Source organism: Lissotriton vulgaris, chromosome 10, assembly GCF_964263255.1.
Source record: "Lissotriton vulgaris chromosome 10, aLisVul1.2, whole genome shotgun sequence".
Taxonomy (NCBI): Eukaryota; Metazoa; Chordata; class Amphibia; order Caudata; family Salamandridae; genus Lissotriton; species Lissotriton vulgaris.
Window position 1 is genome coordinate 654985892 of NC_141698.1, and position 27729 is coordinate 655013620.

The following is a 27729-nucleotide window of genomic DNA, read 5'->3' on the forward strand; positions in this document are numbered from 1 at the left end:
GGTGGTTTAAAAAAAGAAAGTAATCTAGCCAGTTGTTTAATTGCACTATGTGTGACCAGGTAACCAGGGTTCAAATACCGGCTCACCTGCATGACTAAATTGTGTGACGTAAGTCAAATAAAGTTACTTCATGTGTCTTGTTTACTTGATAGTGACATTTGAGAGCACATTCAAGTAATTCAGTTCAGGGTGGATTCTGAGTAAAAACCTCACTTGTATATGCTTCAATAGTCTGCAATCTCCCTCCATCCATAAAAATAATATTGGCCATGACATAAGGGACGTCTGAGAATTTGTACGCTTTGTTCACTCATGGCTTTGTCAGGGGGAGGGTAAGTAAATGTTTAAAAGTTCATGTTTAAAAACTCCAATTCAAATAAATGTCAATGCAACTTTGTGATCCAATATACTAAATTGAAACACTTCCATGAGTTGAAGAAACACTTTCTACATTTTTATGTCTTTATCATATCCTTCTATTTTGATTGTTGTGAATTTTATATAACCCAAATATTTTTAATGTTCTGGATGCTCTTTGGCACTTAGGGATGAGCCAGACTACAGGTTCGGTCTTGGCTGAACTGCAGAGGCATTTTAAGACATGAAAAAAGTAGGAAATTGCCAGAGCCCAACATTCCCAGGGGTTTGCCCTTTTCCACCCTCCACAAGCACTAGACCATTGCAGTTTGCCAGGGTGGGAGGGTGTTGCTTAGTCAACCACTTGACAGTGCCTCTTCCGTTTCTGGCCTTTCTGTTGAGACTACTCTCCAGGTATGCAATACTTTCCATTACTCATGGGGGATCTATCTGATTTTAGGAATTGTCCTGCCTTATTCTTCTCTTTCTTATTTATCTGGTTCTTAGCAATGACCCTTTGAATCAGTTGCTGCAGATGTCACATCGGATCTTGACTCCATCCTGCTCTTTTATTCTCTGTCTCGTGGTCGGGCTCCCAGTTCTGAAATAAGTATAGTGTCCCTGACACACACTCTAATGCAGCAGTCGTGCCTTTGGTGGTGTGAGACCACAGACAAGTTGAGGGTATCTCAAATCCTAACATTAGGTGTGAGTCTGTCATCCACACCATCTGCTCTGCCTCATTTGTTTTTTAGGTCCCGCCTAGGCAGCACTTGCGCTGTCTCTTTGAGACATGCTGTATTCAGGATATGGACATGAAGTTCTGCCCACTTTCCGCCCGTCATTTTAATTGGATCCTGTCACTGTCCTATGTAAATGGTGGCTTTTCATTGGTCAATAGGTTTAGTAGTCCCTCCTTAGTACCGCCTTTCTCTTCTTGTAACCTCCTAGGAGGACACTCCATTACATGTGTTGTTACTTAGTAGATTTTAATTGCAGCTTCAGAGCACCATTTTCTTTCATGGCTTTCTCCTGCCTGCTGTTGCAGGCAAGACACACTCTCCAGCAGCGTTTTTTATCTTTATGTACCCAGCACGGCACGCCTCGGCTAGCATAATGGCGATCATGCCTTTTTTGTTATTTGTGGTGCCGAGAGTGGCTGCAAGCTTTTTTTCTCCTGTTTATTTACTTTGGTTAAAATGACAGCACCCGCGCTTTAGCTGTAAACATCTTAAGCCAAAGTGTAGGTGCCACAATTACCTGTGCTTTAGCTTAAGATGTTTAAAGCTACAACGCGGAAGCTGCCATTGTAACAAAAGTAAATAAATAGAAAAAAGCGTGTGGATGCAATTTTTTTCAGTTTGTTTACTTTTGTTACAATTAGGGCACTCGCACCTTAGCTTTAAACATCTCAAGCTAAAGTGGGATGCCACGATTGCTTCAAAAGTAAATATATAGACATTTCTTTACTTTTGAAGCAATCGCTGCACCAGCACTTTAGCTTAAGATATTTAAAGCCTAAGCGCGAGTGCCGCAATTTCTTTTCATGTAACTGCAGATAGTACATCAATTTAGTGGTAAAGAGCTGTGTATCATAAAGAAGAGGTCAAAAGTATTTCGCGTTCATATACTCATGCTATTAAAACAAAAATCCAAGTTCTCATACTTGGAAAATTGTGAATATGTTTCTCTCGATTCAAAGTGGTGTTTTTTCAGTGTCTATTGTTATGTCTCTTCAGCACTTCCCTGTACATGGAGAAAGGAGGTGCATCTAGTGTTACTTTTCTGTGTTTACAGCCGATCTGTGATCTTCAGGTCTCGTTTCTACCTGATTCTTTCCAGTGCCAGCTTGGCTGTTGGAAGGGAGCGAGTGCTGTTAGATTCCAAGAGGTAAGGAAAGGGTTTTGGAAGCCTGCTCGTAAAACAACGAGCCTCCTTGAGATAGATATGTGTTGACGCCCAGCATATGCTTTCACAGGTTGCGACACAAGCTGCTGAATCTGCACAGATCATAATAGGCACAATAGGTTCCAGACACGTGTTGCAGGCCCCCACATACAGAGCGGCTTTCATTTTCTGGGCTTCTTGTCGCTTATATACGTTGCATTTGTATAACTTGATAAACCCACATTTTGAAGCTCTACAGAAAGGAAGGGAAGCACCATTGTTTATAGCAGCATCTTTTTTTCTTTTTCTAGGACGTGTAATAGTTTCAACTGTTGCCTTTTTTTAACATAAGTATCTTTTTCTGAATCTATTTCGGTACCATTTCCGCCTTTCATGGCAAAGGAGAAAATTACTTTAACTTTGACTTAGGCACAGAGTCTGGCACCTCAGTGCAGGCGGCATGCAAGAAAACAAGCAACGTGCACAGCACTGCTTCCTAGCAATGTGCAACCTAACAGACAGGACCAGCTACCAGCATCTATTCTTTTGTTCTGTACCCAAACATTTTTAAATTAACTCCACACATTCAACGCAGTATCATTCTGCGAACGTCACTTCAAGTTTTAGTCCTTACCAAAACACAACAAATTTGTATCAGGAAGGCATACGATTTGTGCGTTCCATCCTCAAATTGTTTTGTTCTCTCACCGTCTGGCAACTCTTTTGAGAGCTTTGGCTGGGGCGCTTACAGCAAGTGGTATGCGAGGCAAAGGGCCCAGGTCAAACAGGATTACTTTAGAAGCCACTCTAGAGTCATTCGATGATCACCCAACTACATTAGAAGTCATTTTCACATCATCAGACATCATCAAGCTCTTGAAGTCATCAGCAAAGCTGAAAAGCTCAGCCTCATGATTTGAGGATGACTTGAAAATGAGCATCTGATGACTTTAGTAGGTGTCATTATTCGTGATGATTTAAGGATGAGTTGAAAATGAGTAGCTAATGACTTTAGTAGGTGTCATTATTCGTGATGATTTAAGGATGACTTGAAAATAAGTATCTGATGACTTCAGAAGGTGTCATTATTCCTGATGACTTTGGGATGATTTGAAAATAAGTATCTGATTACTTCAAAGGTACTATTGTGTTTTCAATAAGATGTTTTTGCTTCTGGTGATTTTAACAGGAATTGCTTGTCTATATAAAGAGCACATCCACCACTTTGGTTTCAGTTTTCCAGAAAAATGCAAACTGTTGGATGATTGCACGATTAATTGCAGATAAACGCCAAATGGCATATACGTTGTCTATTATACACAACTGAGCATACAATGCGCTTTAGCAAACTGTTTATAAGTCAGAGGTTATTTTGTAACACATTTTTTTGTCACTTTCTTTTGTACAAAACAGGTAAAATAAGCATCTACTGTAAAAAGATCAATGCCTAACATTAATGAAGATGAACACTGGCCATTGTATGCATGGTCACTGAAGTTAAGGGACAATGAAGTATGAAATATGTGGCAGGATAAACTAAATACCGTAACCAAAATAAATGCTGCAAATTATGCAACCACTGGAGGCACATTATGCAGCAGAATCTTTACCTAGCCATCTGATATTTGATACTTTTTAACGCAAAACAATACACCAAATGACGGAAACAAGCATCCATCGAACAAAAACACAAATTCTGAAATATTTAATTGCATTCTCAAACAAATGCAAAAAAATAACATTTTACTTTTAATGGGAAGGTTGAAGCTTTTCTAAAACCAATTGAGACCACCCAATGGCCATACCGTATTGTATTTGATGTACTTGCACTGCTCCCAAAAATCCATTTGAGGATACCAAATGAATTAATAGCCTCCAATTTCATATTGCTGCACATTTATAAAACATTGTTTAATGTTCAGTTGTACATTTTGCTTCTATATTGATATACAGTTTATTATTTGGCCTACATTACAATGTTTTATGAGCAGTCTAGGACCTCTGCGTAGGTGTCGCGGACCTGTAGTTGTCCTTGGAGCACAGGTTAAGAATGCTTATCAAGAGGATTTCTAATCAAATGCGCTATGAAAAGAGACATGCATGTAGAAGAACTTTCTAGCATGACTTGCCTTAATCTATTTCAAATCGATTTGGCATTTCACTTACAAATGATTACTTTTCTACCTGAATGTAAAAACAGACACATTTAATCATTGTTATCCTGATAGCTTATCTACGACTACCAGATGAACTGGTTCCCTGATGTCATAGGATTCACACTTAAGTGGAACCATGAGTGCTAGGTTAACAGACATGTCTGTCTGCTTACACTGAATGAATCTAGTGAGCCTGCCATAGGAAAACACTCCAGATTCTGTTTCATATTTTATTACACTTTGGTTTCTCCTCTGAATACGAGTGTAATTTGAGCTGTAAACAAGTATATTGCTTTGTTCTAAAAATATTTTGTTATAAGCTACTACATCAGAGCATAAAATATGAGTGATCTGAGTCACTGCTACATATTCATTCTCTGTTAAGCTGAAAGGGTAGGTAGAACCAACGCTGTAAATGCAATTTTCTATTTTTAAGTATCGTTCTCTGTTTCTCTTATATGGACACATCATACTCTGGTAAAATTCTGCCTCAACACTATCAGGAGGCAACTGTTTTTTTCATTAACACAGGTATTACTTGTATCATATTTACTGCATCTAGAATGTGTTTTTCTACACCTACTGTACCATGCACATGTTGTAAAAGGAAACCACTGCGATCTTCAAAAACAAAACAATTAGCAGTAAACAGAGGCCCTGCTGCTCTTACACTGTCTACTAAGCGGACCAATTGATTTAAAAAAATTTTTTATTGCAGATTGACATATTACATATCCATTCCGATCAACAGTTCAGCTTCCAACATGTGTTGTGCACATGTCCCTGAATAGTGCATCATACGGCCATTTAGCCCACAACCCGGAGGTCGGGCGGCATGAGTCAGGAAGGTGGTAGAGGCATAAAAGCAATAAATATACAATTTTGATCGTTTAGCAAGAAGTTTTTGTATCCGCTTTTCTTTGTCTCCCGTTCACCCACCCCAACATACAAACTTTAACGAACCCCTGAAAGCGATATCTAATTGTCATTACAGCTAATACTCTGTATTATCCCCCCTGCCTTTCTACTTCTTTACCCTTCCCTTTTGAAAGCATGCGTTATCGAGTCTAAGAAATCACCACATAATCAAAAGAAACAGATATCATAGTCTTCCTCATCTTTCAGATATGCTCCCATATCAATACCCAACCCACCCCTCAACACCCTCCCCCCCTTACTGAATCGATGGTGTGGGCATTTCCAGAATCTCACAATCCCTCGTAACAGTTTTCCAAAGGGCTAGCAAATCTTTGTACCTTACGTATCAGTCACATGGATGTTGAGCGCTCACTTCTCTTCCTCTGTCATTTGATAATCCCTCAGGGCTTGTGCTAGGGACTCCCATGCTCTAGCTACCTCCAGCGCTTTATCATTGCCCATGCGGGTAGCCTGTATGAGCCTCACAACACTCTCGCAGTTCGCTCATTTGCAGAATTCCTTTCGCCATCGCCAGCTCGAGGGTCCCTCCTTTGCCTTCCAATGCCAGGTTATTTCTCGTTTGACCAACAAGAGCCCCAGATCAATAAATGTGCTGGTTACCTTAGTCTTAGCCGTGTGTGGGAACCAGTGCAATAAACAGGTGGCCATATCATATTCGAGTTGTCTCCCTGTTACTGCATTTAAAAGTTTCCCTATTTCCTCCCAGTAACCCCCCATTCGTGGGCAAAACCATAGCATATGCTCTAGTTCAACATCTTCCTCTAAACATCTGGGACACGCCGCGTCTCGGACCTGGAAATATTTCCGGATCTTGCCTGGGGTCAGATAGGCCCTGTGCAGAATAAAATACTGAATCTGTTGGAGCCTAGCGTTCCTATTTCCCTTCCATGCCCTCTTAAGAATGTGTTCCCATGTGGCATCCGGGATCGGGCAGCCTATGCTCTCTTCCCATTTTGTTTTAAGATCCGCCAAGGGGCGTAAGCCCTCCCGCAGCATCCGGGATTAGAGGCACGTGACTGCTTTAACAGTCCCCGCCGCCATCACGGTATACTGGCAAGCAAGTGTCAGCACAGGTTCAGTTCTTCCATTTCTCCAGTGCTTTTGAATCATGGTCGAAACCGCCGCATGGATCAAAAAGTCACCCTCCGGGAGCCCATACGTGTCTCGTAGTTCTGGGAAGGGCAGCAGTTCCTCGTTCAGGTACAAATCCCCTACGATCTGGATACCCAACTGTTCCCAGTTTGCTAATGAAGTCCAGTCCCCCCTATGCGGTAGTGCCGTCAACATCCCCAGCGGGATCTCCGGCGCATATGGGTGATGAACCCCCGCCTTACACTGGGTTCTATTTCAGCAAAGCCGCAGAGTCCGCTCCTCCCCAGTCAAATCCTTCAGACCAAGTTTTTGTTGCAAAACTATGTAGGCCAGGACGTGGCGCTGTATACCTTGTCCCTGTCTATCTTCCGGGCCTCGATATTCTCGTGCTATATTTTGTGTTAGGACCTGCAGTTGTGCCACTAGATAGTAAAGCTCAAAATCGGGCACCGCCAGTCCACCATCGAGCCTGGGTCTCATCAGCGTCATGAGCGCTACTCGCCGACTGCCGCTGCCCCAGAGGAAGCTCACAGTCATTGATCTCAGGTCTTTAAATATTCGCGGCGGGATCCAGATCGGTAAAGTACGGAAATAGTGCAGTAGTCTGGGGAGTGCTACCATCTTAAGCAACGCTATTCTACCCATTACTGACAGGGGAGTGTCGGCCAGAACTCCATACAGCCCTTTAAAGCCCTAATACAGCGTCCGTAATTTCCTTCTAACAGGTCCATGTTGTTATGATAGATCCGAACCCCCAAGTAGGTGAATCATGTGGGTTCCCAAGCGATCTCCCCAAGGGATGTTGGAGGATGCAGGCCCTGTCGAGTCGGGAAGAGGCATGTCTTATTCCAGTTTACTTTGAGTCCTGAGTCCGCCCCAAATTGCGACAGCATGGACTTACCCCCATGCAAATCGGTCTCAGCATCTCAGAGGAAGAGAAGCAAATCGTCTGCATATAGCGAGATGTAGTGTTGTCTATCCCGGTGCAGCAGCCCCCTGTACAACAGTCCTGACCTCGCTTGAACTGCGAGAGGTTCTATTGCCAGTGCGAACAACAGCGGCAACAACGAACAGCCCTGCCTTGTTCCTCTCATGATTGGGTACTGGTCAAAGATCACCTCTCCCAATCGTACCCTGGCCGTGGCTGAGGAGTACAACACCGTTGTCCACTTCACAAACTGATCGCCCAGTCCAAATCTGCCCAGGACGTTATGGAGGAAGGCCCATTCCAGGCTGTCGAACGCCTTCTCTATGTCCACTGATAGGACTGCAGCGGAGCCCAGCTGCAATAACTCGCAGGAAGCGACGAATATTCAAAGCTGTGCACAGTGTAGGGATAAAACCTGCTTGGTCCACGTGAACCAGCGATGTCATGTGCGGTAGGAGTCTGGTCGCTAATATCCGGCTCAAGATTTTGTAGTCCACCGTTAGCATGGATAATGGTCGATAGGAGGCCACGTCCACATCTGACCGTCCAGGTTTCAGGAGGGGAATGATCAGTGCCTCACGCATTGAGCATGGGAGTCGGCCTTCCTTCCCTGCCTCCCGATATACCTCTAGCAGGCGGGGAGCCAGTGCGTCAATATACTGAGCGAAAAATTCAACAGGGAGCCCATCTGGTCCCGGTGTCTTGTTCCGGGCCATGTGTTTGACTGCACCGCGTATCTCAGCTAAAGTGATGTCCTGCCCCAATAATGTAGCTTGGTCCTTATCAAGCTGTGGCAGAGGGACCCTCTCCAGGTATTCCTCTATGTCTGCCTCCGTTCCCTCCCGCTTACTGCGATACAGGGACTCGTAATAAGTAGTGAACCGATATAGCACCAGCTCCTGCGAGTGAACCAGCAGGCCAGAATCCGATTCTATCCGCATGATCGGGCCGCTCCTTGGTACCGGATCAGCCAGTTTGGCCAACAGCGTACCAAACTTTATCCCCCTCCGCATGCACTTTCGCCAGATAGCCCTTGTGGTCAAAGCATCGTAGCCTCTCGGTCTCAGCCGCTAGCAGTTCTTTAGCCTCCATTTGCTGCCCCTGTAGCGTTGTTGTTCCGCCGGCCTTCGTTGCTCTAGGTCGCTTAGTGCCCTCTCTGCTTTCGCTACATCTTCCAGCACTGTCTTCCTGGTCCCTGAGTATTTATTAATACAAATCCCTCTAACGACCACCTTAAAGGCATCCCACTCTACCGCTCTCGTGGTCGCCGTTCCCTGGTTCTCCTGAAAATAGCGATAGATACCTTCTCCCACCTCTGTTCGAAATGCCTGGTCTTCTAACGTGTCAGGGCGCAAGTGCCATGTCGGAACTGCGGATCGCGCTCGTTTCCAGTCGATCAACATCAACAGCGGGTTGTGATCAGAAATAGTTCTGGTAAGGTACTCAGTATATGCCACCACACGAGCAATCGAATGGGAGCTTAGGATTACATCAATACGGACATGAAGCTCGTGCATGGAGGAAAAGAATGAGTAGTCCCTATCATATGGATGCTGTGCCCGCCACACATCAATCAGCCCCCATCTTTCTTGCCAGTCAGATCTAGTTTTAGCCAGTTTCCGAACCGGGGCGGCAGCCAGAGGAGGATGTGATCAATCCATGTCTACATCTGGAATAGCATTGAAATCGCCCCCACCACAGCCGGGCCCGCCAGGTATGGCGCCAGTGCGCCCGACAGGCTGGCCAAGAAGTGAGCTTGTTCGACATTAGGGGCATATATACTGCATAACACAATATCCCTACCATATAGCCTACCCTCTACCGCAGCATACCTGCCCTCTGGATCCAACACTTGTCTGGTGGCCTGAAAAGGGACTCCGGCCCTCATCCATATGAGCGCCCCCCTAGCGAACGCAGAATACGCGGTGCTGAAGACCTGACCCCTCCATCTACGCTGTAGCGCCTGACCCTCTGCCCTAGTAAGATGTGTCTCGTGTAATAGAGCTATGTGTATTCCTCTCCTCAGTAAATAAGCATGCACTTTGTGGCGCCTAGTCATTGTGTGCAAGCCTTTCACATTCCATGTGATACATTTCAAATCAGGTAACGTCCCCATCATAGTAACTTTGCATTCTCGCCCAATTCACTGCAGTTCCGCCCACACAATCGTCAAATCCCCAAATATCAACACCCCATAGAACCCCCGTAACCCTCCCCCCCAGAACAGGACCCAATAATAAACTATCCGCCCCCATCCAAACTTCTCAACAACACACACAACACTATTCTGTGGTAGTCACCACAGTTAGCCTTAAGGGCAATGGAAGGGCGACTCGGCCCGACAGGGAGCAGCGTTCGCCCAAGCCCTCCCGCTGCAGACCCCAGAGAATACCAGTCTGAGAACATGAATGCCCAAGTGCTACCAGGCGCAGCTATATGAGTAAGTGGGTCATGACGACCATTCAGCCCTCGGGAGTCGTCTTCGCATGTTATTCGTCCAGCATTCCTTCCGCTGTTCGTGGTGTAACCGCAGGTCCTTTAGTGCTGTCCAATTCCGAATGTTCTGCCTCCAATCTCCTTCTGTCCTCGTCAGAGTCTGTCCCTACTACTGATTCCGTTTTCTACGATCCCGTTATTTCCGCTGTCGCTATTAATGCACCCTGCCTGTCCCTCACCATTTGGGCCAACTGTTGTTTCTGCAGATTTTTTGTCCGTTTCTTTAGGCGTTGGGACTTACGCATCTGATAGGGCTTTGGTGGCGCAGCGATTCGTGCCCGCTTTGTACGTTTCGAAACCAGGTCCATGCTTCCTCAGCCGTTTGGAAGAAATGTGTCGTGCCATCCAGGATCACCCTCAGTTTTGCCGGGAATATCAGGGAGTATTGGATCCCCTTGTCTCGCAGTTCCTTTTTAATCATCAGATAGGAGGCCCTGCGTCTCTGGACATCTTGGGTGTAGTCCGGGAATATGGTGACTATGGCATTGTTGACTTTAAAGGGTCCTGCTGAGCGTGCTTTTTGTATCAGGACGTCCCTGTCTTTGTAATGAAGCAGCTTAGCCACTACCGGACGTGGAGGACGGCCAGGCAACTGCGGCCGAGCCGGCACCCTATGTGCACTCTCTAGCGTAAAGAAGGAGGACTGTCCCTCCGGGGCAACCTCTGTTTTAAGCCAGTTCTCTAGATACGCAATCATGTCAGTTCCCTCCGTTTTTTTCCGGCAGACCCACCAAGCATATGTTATTGTGCCGGCTTCTACTTTCTGAGTCTTCAGGTCTCTTCTCCAGCACCGCAAGGCATTCAAGGGCATCTCCTAGCCTGGCTTCCGATGTAGTTTGCGCCGGTTTCAGTTCTTGGATAGCTAGTTTGTTCTCCCTTACCCTGTCTGCTAGTTTCGTGTGATCTGCGCGCAAGAGCCCGAGCCCTGTCGTCACCTGCGCAATGTCTTGGTGAAGGGACTCTTTTGTTGCAGCTATCGTCTCCAGTATCTTGTTGAGGTGTTGGCGCAGTCCTATACCTGACAGCTCTTCTTCAAGTCCACTTTCCGCACCCTGGTTATCATCCTGTCCTACAGCGTCCTCCTTCTTGCCCTTCGGTTTCATGATTTATGGTGGTAGTCACACTGTCCAGTCTGTACCTCGCTGCTCAGCAATCCCTCACAAAATCGCTCGAGTTCTCAAAGGCCGGGTATGGATATTCCCGTTGGGCCCAAGCCTTATCGCAGCCTGTCCTGCATGCGATCAGTTCTGTGGAAATTTAGTGCTGCCTGTGTAGCCTACAAGACTAGGTCCAGTCTCCCGCACCGTTCTGGTGCCGTTGGCGCCTCCTTTATAGTATGTATCCCAAAAGAGCACTATGCAGCCCGCCCTCTATCGCGGAGTCTACTGTGTTATCTCCAGGGAGGTGGTAACTGCACTCCAGTGCAGCCGGCCTCCCTTTAGTTCCTCTCCTTGCCCGTTGAATCCACAGGTCCCCAGGGGCACCCCCGTCCACCTCGGTGGGCACCGATGTTGATCCCCGGCCGCTTGGCTCCCGCAGCTCTCCTAACTCGGGCCTACTGGGGCAGTCTGGCACCGCTAGTCGCGCGCTCCCATCCCCCGCTCATGCGATGGCCCAGACCTGCTTCCCGCCCCACCTCCACAGTACCGGGTGCAGGCCCGGCCCACCACACTTACTGGGGACTGCAGTTGGGCGCCCTCAGCCGTAGCACACCCCTTCCGCCAGCCGATGGAGCTCCGACCGCTCGGTTGTACCTCCGGTGGCATGCCAGGCCCCCAGGTGTCTCAGGCAGCTTTCCTTCAGCGTCGTGCAGTTCTAGGGCGCTGCACAGCTGTCTCGCCGGTCTCAGTTCTCTATGGCCTCAACAACAGCCAGACGCTCACACCGCCGCCCCAGGCCGACCACCCCGTCGTTCGAGCTCTTTTCCCTTCATCTTCGGGTTACAGGCTGGAGTCTAGCCGGGTCCTGACCGCCATCTTGATCCCAGCTCCGGCTCGGCGTTTCCTGGGAATGCAGCAATCAGCACCGCCTGCCGATCCGCACCACTGCTCCCTCGTCCCGGTGGGTCCGCCGCCAGTGTGGACAACAGAGCCCTCAGGACACTCTTTCTTCCGGCGCGAGCGCTATGCCACCAGTACAGGTCCGCCTCCGCTAGGAGCTTCGGCCGCCATCTTGCCCTCCTCCTCCAGTCGCCAATAGCAGTAAAAGCTGCGCCGGGGTCGCTTTAGGGCTTCAGGATCCGCAGTGTCGGTCGGATTGCCACCTCCTAATCTTCCGTCACCCCTCACGCCGATCTCAGCTGTTTACAGGAGTATTTAAACAGGATAATCTAGGGATCGGGCATGGAGCTATCGGCTCACGTCGCCTCACCCATCGGCGCTCAAGCCACGACCCCCAAAGCGGACCAATTGATAAACATTCATTGTCAAAAATCTTTTTTCATATAAATCATTAAATATTTACACAAACAAAAGTAAACACTGTTCAGCTATATTTAAATCTTCCTGGCTAATTTCATCACTTAATAGCTTATGAATTGCTTTCATAAAGACACAAACGTCTAAATAGCGTGATCTATCTAAAACATGTTTTAACACAGGCATTCCATAAAATAAAAGAAGGTTTCAAAACTCTGGGGCCTTCCAATATGGTAGTTCAGACCTTGGAACTCTACTAACATCCAGAGTAGGCAAAATCGCTCGAGTTCTCAAAGGCCGGGTATGGATATTCCCGTTGGGCCCAAGCCTTATCTCAGCCTGTCCTGCATGCGATCAGTTCTGTGGAAATTTAGTGCTGCCTGTGCAGCCCACAAGACTAGGTCCAGTCTCCCGCACCGTTCTGGTGCCGTTGGCGCCTCCTTTATAGTATGTATCCCAAAAGAGCACTATGCAGCCCGCCCTCTATCGCGGAGTCTACTGTGTTATCTCCAGGGAGGTGGTAACTGCACTCCAGTGCAGCGTGGGCCTCCCTTTAGTTCCTCTCCTTGCCCGTTGAATCCACAGGTCCCCAGGGGCACCCCCGTCCACCTCGGTGGGCACCGATGTTGATCCCCGGCCGCTTGGCTCCCGCAGCTCTCCTAACTCGGGCCTGCTGGGGCAGTCTGGCACCGCTAGTCGCGCGCTCCCATCCCCCGCTCATGCGATGGCCCAGACCTGCTTCCCGCCCCACCTCCACAGTACCGGGTGCAGGCCCGGTCCACCACACTTACCAGGGACTGTAGTTGGGCGCCCTCAGCCGTGGCACACCCCTTCCGCCAGCCGATGGAGCTCCGACCGCTCGGTTGTACCTCCGGTGGCATGCCAGGCCCCCAGGTGTCTCAGGCGGCTTTCCTTCAGCGTCGTGCAGTTCTAGGGTGCTGCACAGCTGTCTCGCCGGTCTCAGTTCTCTATGGCCTCAACAACAGCCAGACGCTCACACCGCCGCCCCAGGCCGACCACCCCGTCGTTCGAGCTCTTTTCCCTTCATCTTCGGGTTACGGGCTGGAGTCTAGCCGGGTCCTGACCGCCATCTTGATCCCAGCTCCGGCTCGGCGTTTCTTGGGAATGCAGCAATCAGCACCGCCTGCCGATCCGCACCACTGCTCCCTCGTCCCGGTGGGTCTGCCGCCAGTGTGGACAACTGAGCCCTCAGGACACTCTTTCTTCCGGCGCGAGCGCTATGCCACCAGTACAGGTCCGCCTCCTCTAGGAGCTTCGGCCGCCATCTTGCCCTCCTCCTCCAGTCGCCAATAGCAGTAAAAGCTGCGCCGGGGTCGCTTTAGGGCTTCAGGATCCGCAGTGTCGGTCGGATTGCCACCTCCTAATCTTCCGTCACCCCTCACGCCGATCTCAGCTGTTTACAGGAGTATTTAAACAGGATAATCTAGGGATCGGGCACGGAGTTATCGGCTCACGTCGCCTCACCCATCGGCGCTCAAGCCACGCCCCCCCAAAGCAGACCAATTGATAAACATTCATTGTCAAAAATCTTTTTTCATATAAATCATTAAATATTTACACAAAAACAAAAGTAAACACTGTTCTGCTATATTTAAATCTTCCTGGCTAATTTCATCACTTAATAGCTTATGAATTGCTTTCATAAAGACACAAACGTCTAAATAGCGTGATCTATCTAAAACATGTTTTAACACAGGCATTCCATAAAATAAAAGAAGGTTTCAAAACTCTGGGGCCTTCCAATATGGTAGTTCAGACCTTGGAACTCTACTAACATCCAGTGTGGGCTTTATCTGTTTCAAATAGACCTTAACTACTTTGACTTTTTCATAAAAAGAGTATGAATGATGCTTATATTCTTTAGTGAACCAGATGGTCATCAACAATTTCATAATGGGAGGAGCTTAGCGCGCATCCAAGATGGTCGGGTGAGCTGTGAGCTCCCGAGACCCTCGCCGCCTCCGTCTATCCTGGCGCAAATCCTGTTTCTGACAACGGGTTCTAGTAGCTGAGACTCTCCTGATCTGAAAGGCCTTTTTCAATTTTGAATTGGATGCCGAACGCCCGAATTACTCCTTCCTGAAGCATGAAGGCCTACACCGTGGCTCATCCTGGGACTTGGGCATCCGGAGCACCCCAAAAGTAGTTGAACAACAACGGCGTGTGGAAGGGGACGGCTACCCGGGGTCTACTTTCGGTTTCGCTTTTCCTGCTAAGAAGGTTGGAAGTGGCTGCCTAGTGACCAAGCTCGCCTGTGAGCGCACTCGCTTGACTGATCTTCACCGACACCCTGCACTTCAGTCTCTCGTGGTTTTTCCTTGTGGGGAGCCATTTACACCAGGTCCCAAAAGCCCCTTAGGGGCGCGCAGCCCACCATGGCGGGCAAGTTTGATAGTGACAAGCGGTCCCTCAAGAACGCGACTCGTGGTGGCGTAACTCAGACCACCATTATGTACAGATTTGCGCGCAACAAGGGCTCGCCTAGCGGGACTGGCAAAACCCCGGAGGACCTTGGTGGTGGCCCCCCTGAGTCGGAGGAGCCAACTCTTCGAGACATGATGGGCGCCATTGCGAGTATACAATCATCAATAGGTCAACAATACGAAACTTTGGCGGCCAAGATCGACACGGTGGCGGTGGATGTAGGCTTGATTAGGGCGGACTTGGCCAAGACTAACAAGAGAGTCAAGTCGTTGGATGTCAAAACAGCCAGTCTCACCACCGATGTCTCCGATCTCCAGACTGAGATCCGGACTCTTCAGACCAGACCAGTTTGCCCGCCGGCTTGAGGATTTCGAAAGTCGCGCTAGGCGCAATAATGTCCGCATAGTCGGAGTTCCGGAGTCCTCAGCCGATCAATCGACGGACTTACTCGTTGAAGATCTGATCCTCAACCACCTCGCCCCTAAGGGCCTGAGTAACCTTTTTGCGGTGGAGCGTGCCCACAGAGTCCCGGGCGGCAGACGCAAACAGGGGGCTGCACCGCGACCCATCATTGCGCGGATCTTCAACTATAGGGACAGAGACGCCATTCTGCCGGCCTCGAGGACTAGCGGCCCCAGCGAGATCAAGAATGCGTCCATCAACTTCTACCCTGATTTTACCCCTTCGGTGCAGAAGCAGAGACTGGGATTTTCTGGAGTGAAGCGGAGACTAAGAGACCTGGGCATGAAATATGCTATGCTTTTCCCCGCCCGATTGCGCATCGAACATAATGAGCGGGTGCTGTTCTTTGATATGCCAGAGGTGGTCAGTGACTGGTTGGACACACTATCTATGCCACGGGACAATGCGGAACAATCCAGATGTGCTGAAGGCAGCCAACGGGACCAGGAGGAGTAGGGGCACCGGCGTGTGCTACGATCGTACCGTGCTGCGGTGGATTGTTATCCTTTTTTGGGTCAATGACACTCTTACAGACAAACCCTGCGGCGGCGGGGAGTTCGGGACTTTTCCTCCTCCGGGGGTGTTTCCTTTTCTACTTGTAGTTTAGTTTTCTAGGGTAGGGCGACAGGCACACTGCAGAATGGGGTGGTTTTCTGGTTTTATCGCAGGGGTGCAGGGTGGGGGGTTGTTGTTTTGGTGTTTTAGGCGAGGGGGGGTCTTTTCCTTTTACTGTTTGCTTTGTTTTCGAGGCTACGTATTTTTGTATGGCTTATTCTGTGTTTCCTTCGTGGGGTTCGGGGGACCCTGCTATTCTTTCTCAGGATGGGGGGTAGGGGGCAGAGAGTCTTGAGTTGGAATGTCAACGGCTTGGGGGACAAAATAAAACGGGGAATTGTACTCCAATATGTGAAGCGCCATTCCCCCGACATTGTATTACTGCAAGAAACACACTTGGTTGGGAACACGTTTCATGCAATGAACCGGAGGGGCTACTGGTTGGTGGCACACTCGGGATTCACTTCAGGCTCTAGAGGGGCTGGTGTTATGATCCGTAGTTCCCTTCCCCTGGAGATTGATGAAACAATATTGGACGATAGGGGAAGATATGCGGCGATTGTTGATAAGTGGGAGGGGAGAACAGTCGCCATCCTCTCGATATATGTCCCCCCGGGTTTGCAGGCCACCACATTTGTCGACCTGGGGAAACTGATGTTGAGGCTTCCTGAGGGGATTCTAGTGGTTGGAGGGGACTTCAACTCGGTGGTTAATGGCCTGGAGGACCGACATCCTCCCAGGGCTCTTACACCATCGCAGTCCTGCCTGAGTGTTTTATTGGAAACGTTTGGTATGGTGGATTGTTGGCGGATGCTTCACCCAGGGCAGGCTCAATATACTTTCCACTCCGGGGCCCATGGGAGCTTAGCTAGACTTGACTATATTCTGGATATGTATCCATATAGATCTCCATTTAGACTCAGGGGGCCGGGTCGCCCCAATTAATCCCTGGCATCTCCGTGTTCCGGAGACCACGGTTGGGGTGATTAAAGCCATAGATCACTACTTCGTTGAAAATGTGGGATCGGTGTCTTCGTCTGTGTCCCTATGGGCGGCCTTTAAAACTGTGATACGGGGTCAGACGCTGTCGCTAGTCGCCAACTTTCAGAAGCGCCACAATGGAGAGGTTGAGCAGCTGGAGTCTGATATAGTGGCTTTGGAGAAGGATCTTGAGTGTGGGGTCACGTGTGAAAAGATGCATGTTTTGCAACTGAAGCAGTCTGATTATAAAGCCTTGGTCACGAATGCCGCGAAGGCCATGAGTCGAGAGCAACAGGGCCGTCTGTATGATGTGGGTGACAAGGCGGGGAAGTTAATAGCTTGGCTGGACAAGAGGGAGACTGAATCGAATGGTACCGGTGGTTGAGCGAGTGGATGGTGTACGTGTGACGGATCCGTTGGAGATCGTGGAGGAGTTCGCTTGCCACTTCCGAACGGTGTATGTGCCGGTCTCGGACCGGCCGGAGGAAGACTCCCATCTTTTGCTTAGGGATATCGCTTTGCCTTGCTTGTCCGAATCTGACAGAGAGCTAATGGAGGCGGACTTCTCCACTGATGAAGTAGCGCTCGCTATTCGCTCCATCCGCTCTGGAAAGGCCACGGGCCCGAACGGCATACCCATCAAGCTGTACAAGTTGTGTCCGAACAAAATGGCGCTGTATCTTCGCTCGATGTTCTTGGAGTCCAGGGAGAGGGGCTCGCTTCCTCGTGACCAGCGTTTAGCGTCTATCGTGGTGATCCCTAAAGAGGGTAAACCCCGTGAATTCTGTACCTCCTATAGACCTATCTCACTTCTCAATGTGGAGCCTAAAATCTCGGCAAAAATGTTGGCTAACCGTCTGATTAAAGTGATCGGAGATTTGGTGCACCCGGACCAGTCTGGCTTTATTCCGACCCACAATACCTCGTTGAATTCACGCCGTCTTCATGGCGTGCTGGCGAGGGCGGAGACGCTACGTGAGCCAGCCATTTTCGTTTCTTTGGATGCCACTATGGCATTTGACACAGTGGAATGGCCGTACCTATGGGCAGCCCTGGCGAAGTTCGGCTTCGGACCGGTATTAATCGGATGGGTCTGGTTACTATATGAGGAGCCCCTAGCCCAGGCAGTTGTTAACGGTTGAGTGTCGGGTCCCTTTGTTCTGGGGAGGGGTATGCGACAGGGGTGCCCGCTGTCTCCGCTGCTTTTTGCCTTGGCTCTGGAGCCCTTGGCCGCTTGGTTGTGATGGGAGCCGTCCCTCCAGGGTATCAGGTGGACTCCCGGTTTTGAAGATCGCATCTCACTTTATGCGGACGACATTCTCCTTTACCTCACCTCCCCTCGGAAATCTCTGGGGGTATTGTTCGACGTCCTTAATTCCTTTGGGAAGAACTCTGGACTGGTCATCAATTGGGGTAAGTCCTGTGTTTACTCGCTCACAGACGATACTCCACTCGTACCGCGCAATTGTCCAATACAAATTTCATCCAAGTATTTAGGTATCTATGTTTCGCGTGATTCAGCTGTCAGGTATCAGCGCAACTTACTCCCCCCGCTTATTCGCCTAAAAGCGGACGTGAAAGCTTGGAGCAGACTGCCGCTGTCTCTGGTGGGCAGAGCAGCCTTATTCAAAATGATGTCCCTCCCCAGATTTTTATATGCGCTCCAAAACACACTGGATCTAGTGCCTTCCAGCTACTTCCACGAGATCGAGTGCCTACAAAGAAAACTGCTGTGGGACGGACGTCCCCGGATTGCCTTGGCTAAGCTTACGCTGCCTTGGTATGATGGTGGTATAGCCTTACCGGATATAAGACGATATTACTGGGCTTCACAACTGAGCTCAGTTAATCATGCGATGTATGGTCCAGCTTCGAACCCGGCTTTCGCTATGGACAAATGGTTGCTGCCGGGCGAGGACTATAACAGGGCGCTTTATTCCAAACGGTCTGATGTAGCATTGACAGGGCCCACCAGAGTCGCGGTGCGGGTCTGGTACAACGCTAATGCTGTAAGGGCTGGTCGGACACTCTCACTCGAGCGACTCCACTCTACGCAGCCGAGAGGTTAGGCAATTTGTGGACTACCAAGGGTTTCGAAAAATGGGACCTCATTGGGATTAGTAGGGTGGGGGACCTTTGGCGGAAAGACAAGATAAAGTCTTTTGAGGAGCTGCAACTTGAATTCAAACTCAGCAATCGAGAATACTTTCGGTACCTATAGGCCTGACACGCCCTTTCCTCTGTTTTTCCGGCCGGCACGCTCGTTCCAGAATCCTCACCCCTGGAGGACAGAGTACTCGACAGCCATGTCCCGGACAGTACGATCTCACTTATATATAAAAAGCTGATAAATGACAGAGCGGACCTTCTTCTACAGCTCCGTACGGCCTGGACCAGCGATGGACTGGAACTTGATGATGAGGACTGGCAGGCGGCGATATCCTCCCCGAAGAAGGTAGCAATCTCGGCCCGTCTGAGATTGGTGCAGTTGAAAATCCTACACCGAGTGTACATGACGGGTCCTCGCTTGTTACGTATGGAGTATGCTTCGGAGGATTTGTGTAAGCGCGGGTGTGGAATGGTGGGTACATTCCTTCATATTCTGTGGGAGTGTCCGGCGGTAGTGTCTTTTTGTAATCGTGTGCATGGTGTTATGACCGAGGTGACGGGTGTTTCACTTTTGCCTGAGGCCCGAAGGGGTCTGTTGAATGTGTGGGAGCCCAATGATTATAATGTAGCACAGACGCAGTGGGCCACCTTGGGTAATATGATCGCTAAGCATGACATTGCGCAATTGTGGGGATCGTCGAGGGCGCCCAGTCTTTCGGCCTGGTCTAGAAACATGGACTGGTGCATGTTTCGTGAAAAAACAGTCTACATTGCTCGGGGCAGGCCCAGGAAGTGGGGGAGGGTATGGAACCAGTGGAACCAGTATCGTGGTGAAATTTGTACTCTCCCTTTTGTGCCTCCACCGGAGGTGTTACACTCCCCTTAGCGTGATGTTCCTTCTAGTCTGGATTTTTGTCTATGTATTGCTGGCTTGCTCTCTTTCCCCCTTCCCCCTCCCGTCTGCTCTTCTCATAGCTGCAATTTCACTTGTTACTACGTAACAGTTGTAGATGTGGTACTCCCTACCCAGAAGGATTACTTATGTATCTGCCCTGCGTTTAGCCTCTGCAGTTATTTTCTTACTTTTTGGTTGGTTGGTTTTTCAAAAAAAATAAAATAAAGACCTTATTCCTCCTGTTTGCTTAATTGCCGCCGGGCCCTAGGGTTGTCGGCTGAAGGGCTGTGTATTCATTCATCCTGCTATGATCATTGGGAATGTTGCCAGCCGACCCGATGTGGCTGTATGATTGCTATTGTATGTCTATGTTTATCAATAAAGCTTTTTTTTTTAAAAAAAACAATTTCATAATGCCACTACATACACCATGCATGTAATCAATCACAAATCCTCTGGTTACACAAAAATGTTTCAAAAACATGAACCACATGGGACCTTTGATCCCTCTTACACTGTAATCAGAAAGTCCACTCTTGATATTAGCTATTGCACTATTTACATCAGTATGCAAATTATGGTGGGTTATCTTACGGGCGATCCAAGGGCAGGTAGCCGTACTAACCTATGCTACCCTGCCCGCTGATGAGCCAAGCACTGTGGAAACCCAATCAGAGTTACCCTTAAAGGGGTGATCCCCTTACTGGATGAAATTGGACCTCGAAGACCGGAGAAAGAGCGACTGATGCGTTGCGCGCTCCAGCTCCGTAATGGCGGCGGTGTGAGGATGGGCAATGCCGCGGAACATCACAGCAGATCTGTGGACTGAAGTACCGGGCTGGATGTGGTGAGTGAGCGGGGCGCGTGCTGCGGTGGCTGGCAGTGACTTTAGAAATCGAGCGCATTATAGTGCAGGCGGGAGGCCCGTTCAGCCTCCTGCTGGCTGCATAACGAGCTTCCCCCGGTAATCTCTGGAGCGGCATCGCATTCACCCGCTGGGGGTTGCTTGTGCCCGAGTCCTGCCTGAGCCCGGCTGTTGTTCTGCCCGCCCCCCCTGCCGCTTTTGCCAGCGGACTTCCTCCGTCGCGGGCAAGCCTATCTTACTGTTGCTACCTTCAGCCTCCGGTGAGCCTATCACAGCAGCATTCAACAGGTGTGATTGCCTGCCCTCGCCCTGAAGATTTCCAAACCAACCATAATGGCCGCTGCTTCGACTGAGCTGCCCGCTGCTGAGAGGAGCTGAGCTGGCTACCCCTCCCCCCCTACCTTACCTGGACTCGACCCTAGTGCTGTTCGTTCTGCAATTCCCTGTGTCCACGGCACAAACCGATCGGTGTTTCTCGTGAGGTGGGATCGGAGGGCACACTCTGACTGCTCCCGGGCGTCCCGCCCGGATGTCGGCGGAGGAGCTTTCCTGTGCTGGAAGCAGAGTCAACGGGTTGGTGGGGCCCCAGCCAGACCGGACCACCTGCGGCATCTGGTGTATTTCAGTGTGCTCCCAAGGTACTGTTCATTTTAAACGCTTGCCGGCAGTGACCCTTGTTCAATTCAGCAGCCCTGATCACTGCCTGACCTTGTGATGGTGGCACTCCCCTCAGTATGTGTGCTGAACGTCCTGCATTTCACGCACTGGTCAGGGCAATCTGCTTCTAGCTGTTTTTGATATGTGTTTTCCACGGCAGCTGTCTCCTGCCACTGACGGACATTAAGGTGCCTCTCGACATCCCTGATCTCACTCTTGCCACTGCCTGACAAGATGGCGGCAATTGAATGTATCAGGGAAACCTTTCTCCCTACAACCTCACACTGTGATCTATATACACAAGCGTCTGGTAGGTTGGGCATGTCTACCACACTATGTCTGGACACCTCATCGAGGCTGCAGTCATGGACACCTCATCGAGGCTGCAGTCAGGGCCCCGGACTCAGATTTCCCCCGCCTCTACAGCAGACAGGGTCGGGTTTCTACTGCTGAACTTCTCTTGATGACCTGAGAGATGTTGGTCCAGGTGGTATCGATTTCCAGCAGCCTTCGTTCCTCTTGATCCTGCGCCTGCCTTCCCTAACCAGTCCTGCTCCTGAAGGTTGGTATTAGCTCCTCAGATTTTTTTGGGGCGCTCATTTTCTGGTGATCTGTGAATATGCCATTTTGTGGCGAGGGTGTTGGGGACTGTGGCTCCGGGGACTCCACCTTGAATGCCTTTGACCGGTTCCTCAATCACTGCTTATCGCTGGTCCAAGCCTTTGGCCGCCTGCCCGTCCATTGCCCTGGGATGACTCCCACTTGGACGCTCTCCCCCCTCCAGACTTGATTTTCCACTTATGGGGCTCCCTTGTCTCACCCCCTCCTTATGGTCCCCCAACTTTGCCGAGCTAACCCAACGCGGTGATTGAATTTGGCGCTGGACTTAATGACTATGTGACTCCACCTGTGCTATTGTCCCTTTCACTCTTTTTGAGCCTTCATGATGTACTGTTCCTCCACTGCCAGTCTGACAGAATCGACCTGCCTCCCAGCCCCTCATTTTCAACTCCCCCCCCTTTCCCCCATCCTCTATTGAGACATGTTATTCTATGTTTGACTAGGCTACTGTATCTAATGAAACTTTGCAAAACTGTTATCTTTATTTTTCCTGACCGCTGAGACCTGAGCTACATGGCTGATTATTATTAGAGGAGATTGGCCTGGGCTCACCCCCTCGACCATCACCTACCCAGCCAAACATTGGGCACAGTTCTTCTCGTCTCCCTGATGTGTCTCCATTCTCCCCTTCACCTGTCTCCTTTCCTCCCCCACCCCTGACCTTTGCCCTCACCTGTCCCGGCCCTTAGTCCGCACCCTGTTTATCTGTTAATTTTCCCTCGTCAATTGAGATCTAGCTATTTTTTCTGATGTACGATGGAGCTACCTGGTTTAGTTATAGGGGAGACTGGCCGGGGACTCCCTCCTTGGACGTCACCTACCCAGTTGGTTTTTAGACAGACTTCCTTTAGTCTCTCCTGTTGTCTCTTCCCACATCTTCCCTCTATTTATGTCTCTCCTTCTCTCCTCTCTAAATGTATTGAGACTGAACTATTTTGTCTGATGCCCGATGGAGCTACCTGGTTTAGCTATAGGGGAGATGGGCCTTGGTCGTCACCTACCCAGTCGATCTTTAGACAGACTTCCTTTCGTCTCTCCTTGTTGTCTCTTCCCTTATCATCCCTTTCTCACCTCCCCTGCCCCCTCCACTACTTTTCGCTCTCCTTTCTCTCCTCTCCTAATTGTAATGCCTATTTTTTTTATGTATGGTGTAATTGTTGATCTTTTTCTGTTACATTGTTGATTCTCATGTAAAGCGCTCTGAAACCTTCGGGTCTAGCCAGCACTATATAAAACTCTTTAAATAAATAAAAATAAAATAAATACATAAATAAAATCGAGTGTCCTTGGTGGGCCTTTTGGGTTTTCAGCATTATAAGGAAATACTCTGCAGTGCCCTTTTCCTGAAACAGTGACTTCACCCTATTGTAGACAATGCCAGCACCCAAACTTCCCATTAAACTGGGTGCTGTTTGAAACAAGACAACGAGCTGGTAAATCACAAGTGATTGTCAGAAGTGTAGCATGACAAGTAAAACTACAATTGTTGTGATCTTTAAATGACACTCCACTTTCCAGCTGTGCAGGTTCGTTATATAATGGTTTTAAGAAAGACCACATTATTGGCTTTTTTGCAGAAACCCAAATACCATATAGTAATATATTTTCACGCAGCTTTCTTTGAGATGCAGGCAGCTCGTTTACCATTAAGTGCACTGGCCACGTTGATATTTTAGAACTTTTAAATACAGGAACACCATCTGTGTTCATTGCAAATGAAAGGCTGTTAGGGCTCTTCAGGAATCCACTCTTGAATAAATCCAAATACATTTCCCCATCATATACATCTTTCATTGATTGTTTCTCATTCTCCATATAGTGATCAAATTGATGTTTCCTCACCTTTTCAGTAAAATGTTTTCGCCTAAACATAGTCTGTAGCTGTGCAATTATGCTATGCTGAATGAAATAAGACACCAAGTCACTTTGAATCAAATCTTTCACACAGTCTTGGTTGGGACAGGTCTGAGTGTTTTTATCAACATGTGTATAGCAAGTAGCACAATAGTAAGTAATATTTGGGGCCTTAACACTTTTTTTGATATATTTGTGAAGGTGATACATGGTTCTGAACATTCTTTTATCACGTGGCAAGAGCAAATAGATGAGACTCAGCATATAGCCAGCTGCCTCATCACTCAAGCGAAAACTAATAATAAAGCAACAAAGCAATAATATGACCACCCCTAAACATTTGTTGGAGCCCTCAAAAATAGGCGATGATTCATCTGTGGTATTAGTTTGATCAGAACAAATTTGAATTTGAATGCTATATCCAACTTGCTCCATAAGTTGTTCAAAACCAGAATCGGAGTCATTAATTAAATCATCTTTAAGCTGAGCATCCATTTCCCCATTTAAGCTGCTACAAAGTGTATCCCAAACAGCGTCAATTGGATCTTCATCTGTGTCATCTACGGGTGGGGTATAATCTGATAATGCTGTACTGTTGTCTGAATGCAATGTACACTGCTCTGCAGAAGGTGATGTATGAAGAACTATAACAAAAGAAAGTACGTCAATGTACATTTAGTAAGCAAAATATGTTTAATTAGATTGTAAATGTATTATGTGTCAGTAACCAATTACATTTTCCGTGGCAGAAACTCTATGTGAGTTGATGAGGACCTTCATTTTTGCAAGTTATGTGCTTTCAAACTATATACTTTCATACATCAAATTGTTAACGCAAGCGGTATACAAAAGGAGTTTATAATTTCATACTGTACCTTTGGGGATAATGTCATCTTATGTGGTTGAAGTCTGCAAGGATCCTTCTTTTACTTTCTTAGGTGCTGCATATTCTATACTGTTGTCATCTGCTTCTTTAATGAAATGTTCTGTCTACTCTCATGTAGAAAAAGGGCCAATTAATTCAATTCTGCACTTGGTAATATGTAGCACAGGACTGTTTGTGTCTTCTAAAAGTACCCCACTTTTCGAGCAATTATTATACCCACAGCATTAAGTATTTTGTGTCTTGTGTGCATTCACCACATATGCATGGTTATTAGGATGGGACATGAGAATGAACAAATAGTGTTTTGGTACAATAACCTACAGATGGTTGAGTGTGGTGGTATTGATTTGGCTTCATGCAAATCAGAGAAGCTGGTTTGGTGACTTATTATCTTAAAAATGTATTCTCAAAACTGAACAGTATAACTTTGTGATCACGTTAAACTTACTGCACCATTTTATTCCAAAACGCAATGCTTTGTCTCAGCAGAACATGCATTGGAAGACGATTACAGTAATATATTAAGTACGTGGCTAACATTCATTTAATTACTTACATGTTCCTTCTATTAAGGGCTTACCTAACTAAACTATCACAAGAAAGAAAACTCATACTTTTTGCAGGAAGCCTTTTTCACACTCTTGCCTCAAAAAGAAAGAAGAGCCACCTAAAGTAACTGCATCTTAGTGTCTCTGTAAATTGGACACTTGATATCCTCCTAATCTCAAAACACAAACCTCTAGGCAATCTGAGGCAAATGTTCAGTTGAAAGTGACTGGTTTCAAAAGCAGACTTTAATAAAAAAATTGTCATTATAGAAGAAAGTGTCTTCTGAGTGAGTAAATTGTTTTCAGATTGAAGTGTCCTCTGAACAGATTTGATGCAATGTTTTATAATGTGTGCTTACCTCTAATAACCATTGTTTGTATGTCCCACGTTTCTTTTCCTTTACAAGTTGTCCTCCTTTATTCACTGGGATAATTTTTTCTGCTTCCAATAGTCTTGAGTAATTATTTGCACATTCAACAGATGTACATACTGTGGAGTATAGATTAAAAAACACCTTAAATATGGAAATTGAGCTGTGAGTCTTTCTCGCACAGACAATACTTTGACTTCCTCACTTAGTATTATTTTATGATGCCAAACATCTCAGTTCAGTATCTTCATGGCTAATGGAAGGCCGCTAAAGGGTATTTACACCTGACAAACATACAATGCTCTAGTAGCTGCGTTTTCAAGATTTACATTTTTCAGAAATTACTGATACGTCCCTTGTACGTCCCTTGTAAAGTGGTATATCATATACCCAGGACATGTACTTGAAACGTAAACAGTAAACGTCTAGCACTGATTACACCAACATAAGTAGCCTTTCAAACCTGTCTCAGGTCTGCCATTGTAGAGCCCATGCGTGCAGTGTACTGCCACTTCGACTTGGCATTTAAAGCTACTTGCCAAGCCTCAAAATCCCCTTTTATTTCATATTAGTCACCCCAGGCAACCCTTTGGAGCAGGGTGTCATGTAAATAATGATCAGGCATGTGTGCTTAATCATTATATGTCCTGTCCACCAAACTTCGAGAGTCCAGACACACTTGGCGCCTCCTCGAAAAAGGCCTGGAGGAACACCAAATCCACAGAAGTCCACAACAATTTCAGAGCCGCAACCAACGCCCACCACCAACTCATCAGAAAAACAAGAAAAAAAGCGATTGAAGCCAGAATCTCCACTCACGCACACAACAGCAAAGAACTCTTCAACATCAAGGATTTCGCCCAACCCACCATCGAGTCCACCAACATACCTACCTCACAAGACCTCGGCGACAAACTCAGCACCTTTTTCCACCACAAAATCAAGAGCATCTACGACAACTTTGACGAAGACAACTAACACACTGAACGCTCACCAACCACCCCTACACCCTGAAGCCATCAATTGACAACTGGACAGCCCTCACCACTGAAGACAATGAAGTCTATCCACTCAGGGGCTCAATAAACCAACTTGGCCCTTCTGTCTTAGGAATACGCTTTCAAATAAACGCAAAAGGTGCAAAACAAGCTCTCTTTTAAAAGGTAGTCAACACTGGGTGGCACTAAAAGCCCATCACGGATGACCTAAAAAGCAACATAAAATTAGATCTGAAACTAAATTTTGTAAGGGACACTATCATATATTATTAGTCATGTAAAAGAATTACCATCTTTCAAAAAGTACTATAAGTACTCTAGGCAGAAAGCAAGCAAACTCATCAATCTATTTCACAGGCACCTTCGCCCTCAGTCACAATTAAAGATTCAAAGCAAAGCCCAAACCTCTGACAAACCTATAGGTTTCTACCCATGCCCGAACTGCTCTATATTTAAATTTAAAAACCACAGTTGATTGGTCCATTACCACCCCCTTTTGTACCGCTTTTGGCCGCCATAAGTGTGGCAGGGTAAGTTCAGACGTGAGTCCCTTGCTCACTTTGCCACTGGATTCAAGCAAGCCGGGCTGAAGACGGCTGGAATGCCAGAAACCGGTCCTCGGAAGCTTGTTTCCGGTCCAGGGAAGGCTTGGCTTGGCAGTTCGGGCTGGACTGTTCCCATGAGGCACAGGGGCAGACTGAATTGCATATAGCCTTGTCTGAACTGGGGTGCCAGAGTGGGCTAAAGAACGGTGATGGATTAAACCCAGATCGTTTGACTGGGTGTGAGTGTTTGATTGGTTCAGATGCTCCGTCCATTACTACCCCCTTTTGTACCGCTATATTTAAATTTGGCAACAGAGGAACTTCACAAAAACACTGCCGACGTAGACATCTTTAGCATTAAGCAATGTCTGAACTCCAATACCTTGTTTGTTATTTACATGGCAACATTCCACTGAAAAATGATACACAAGGAGTAATTAACTAATGTTTGGAAATTAGGAAACAGGAGCATCACTGCAACATTAGCAAATAAGAATTCAAATTTCCTCTAGTAAAACATTACAAACACCAGCCATGACCATCAAAGACACTTTACGCTGCATGAAATTAAGAAGATACAAAGGAAATCAAGGAGGTGACCTCTAATTTAAACTTCATCAAAAACAGATAACAAATGGATTACCTGAGTTAATCCTGTCACACAT

At 47.7% G+C, this 27729-nt stretch overlaps 1 pseudogene; it reads right to left on the minus strand.

Annotated features, from left to right (window-relative positions):
• Window positions 1–4374: 4374 nt before the first annotated feature.
• On the minus strand, window positions 4375–27729 carry LOC147688639 (uncharacterized; annotated as a pseudogene).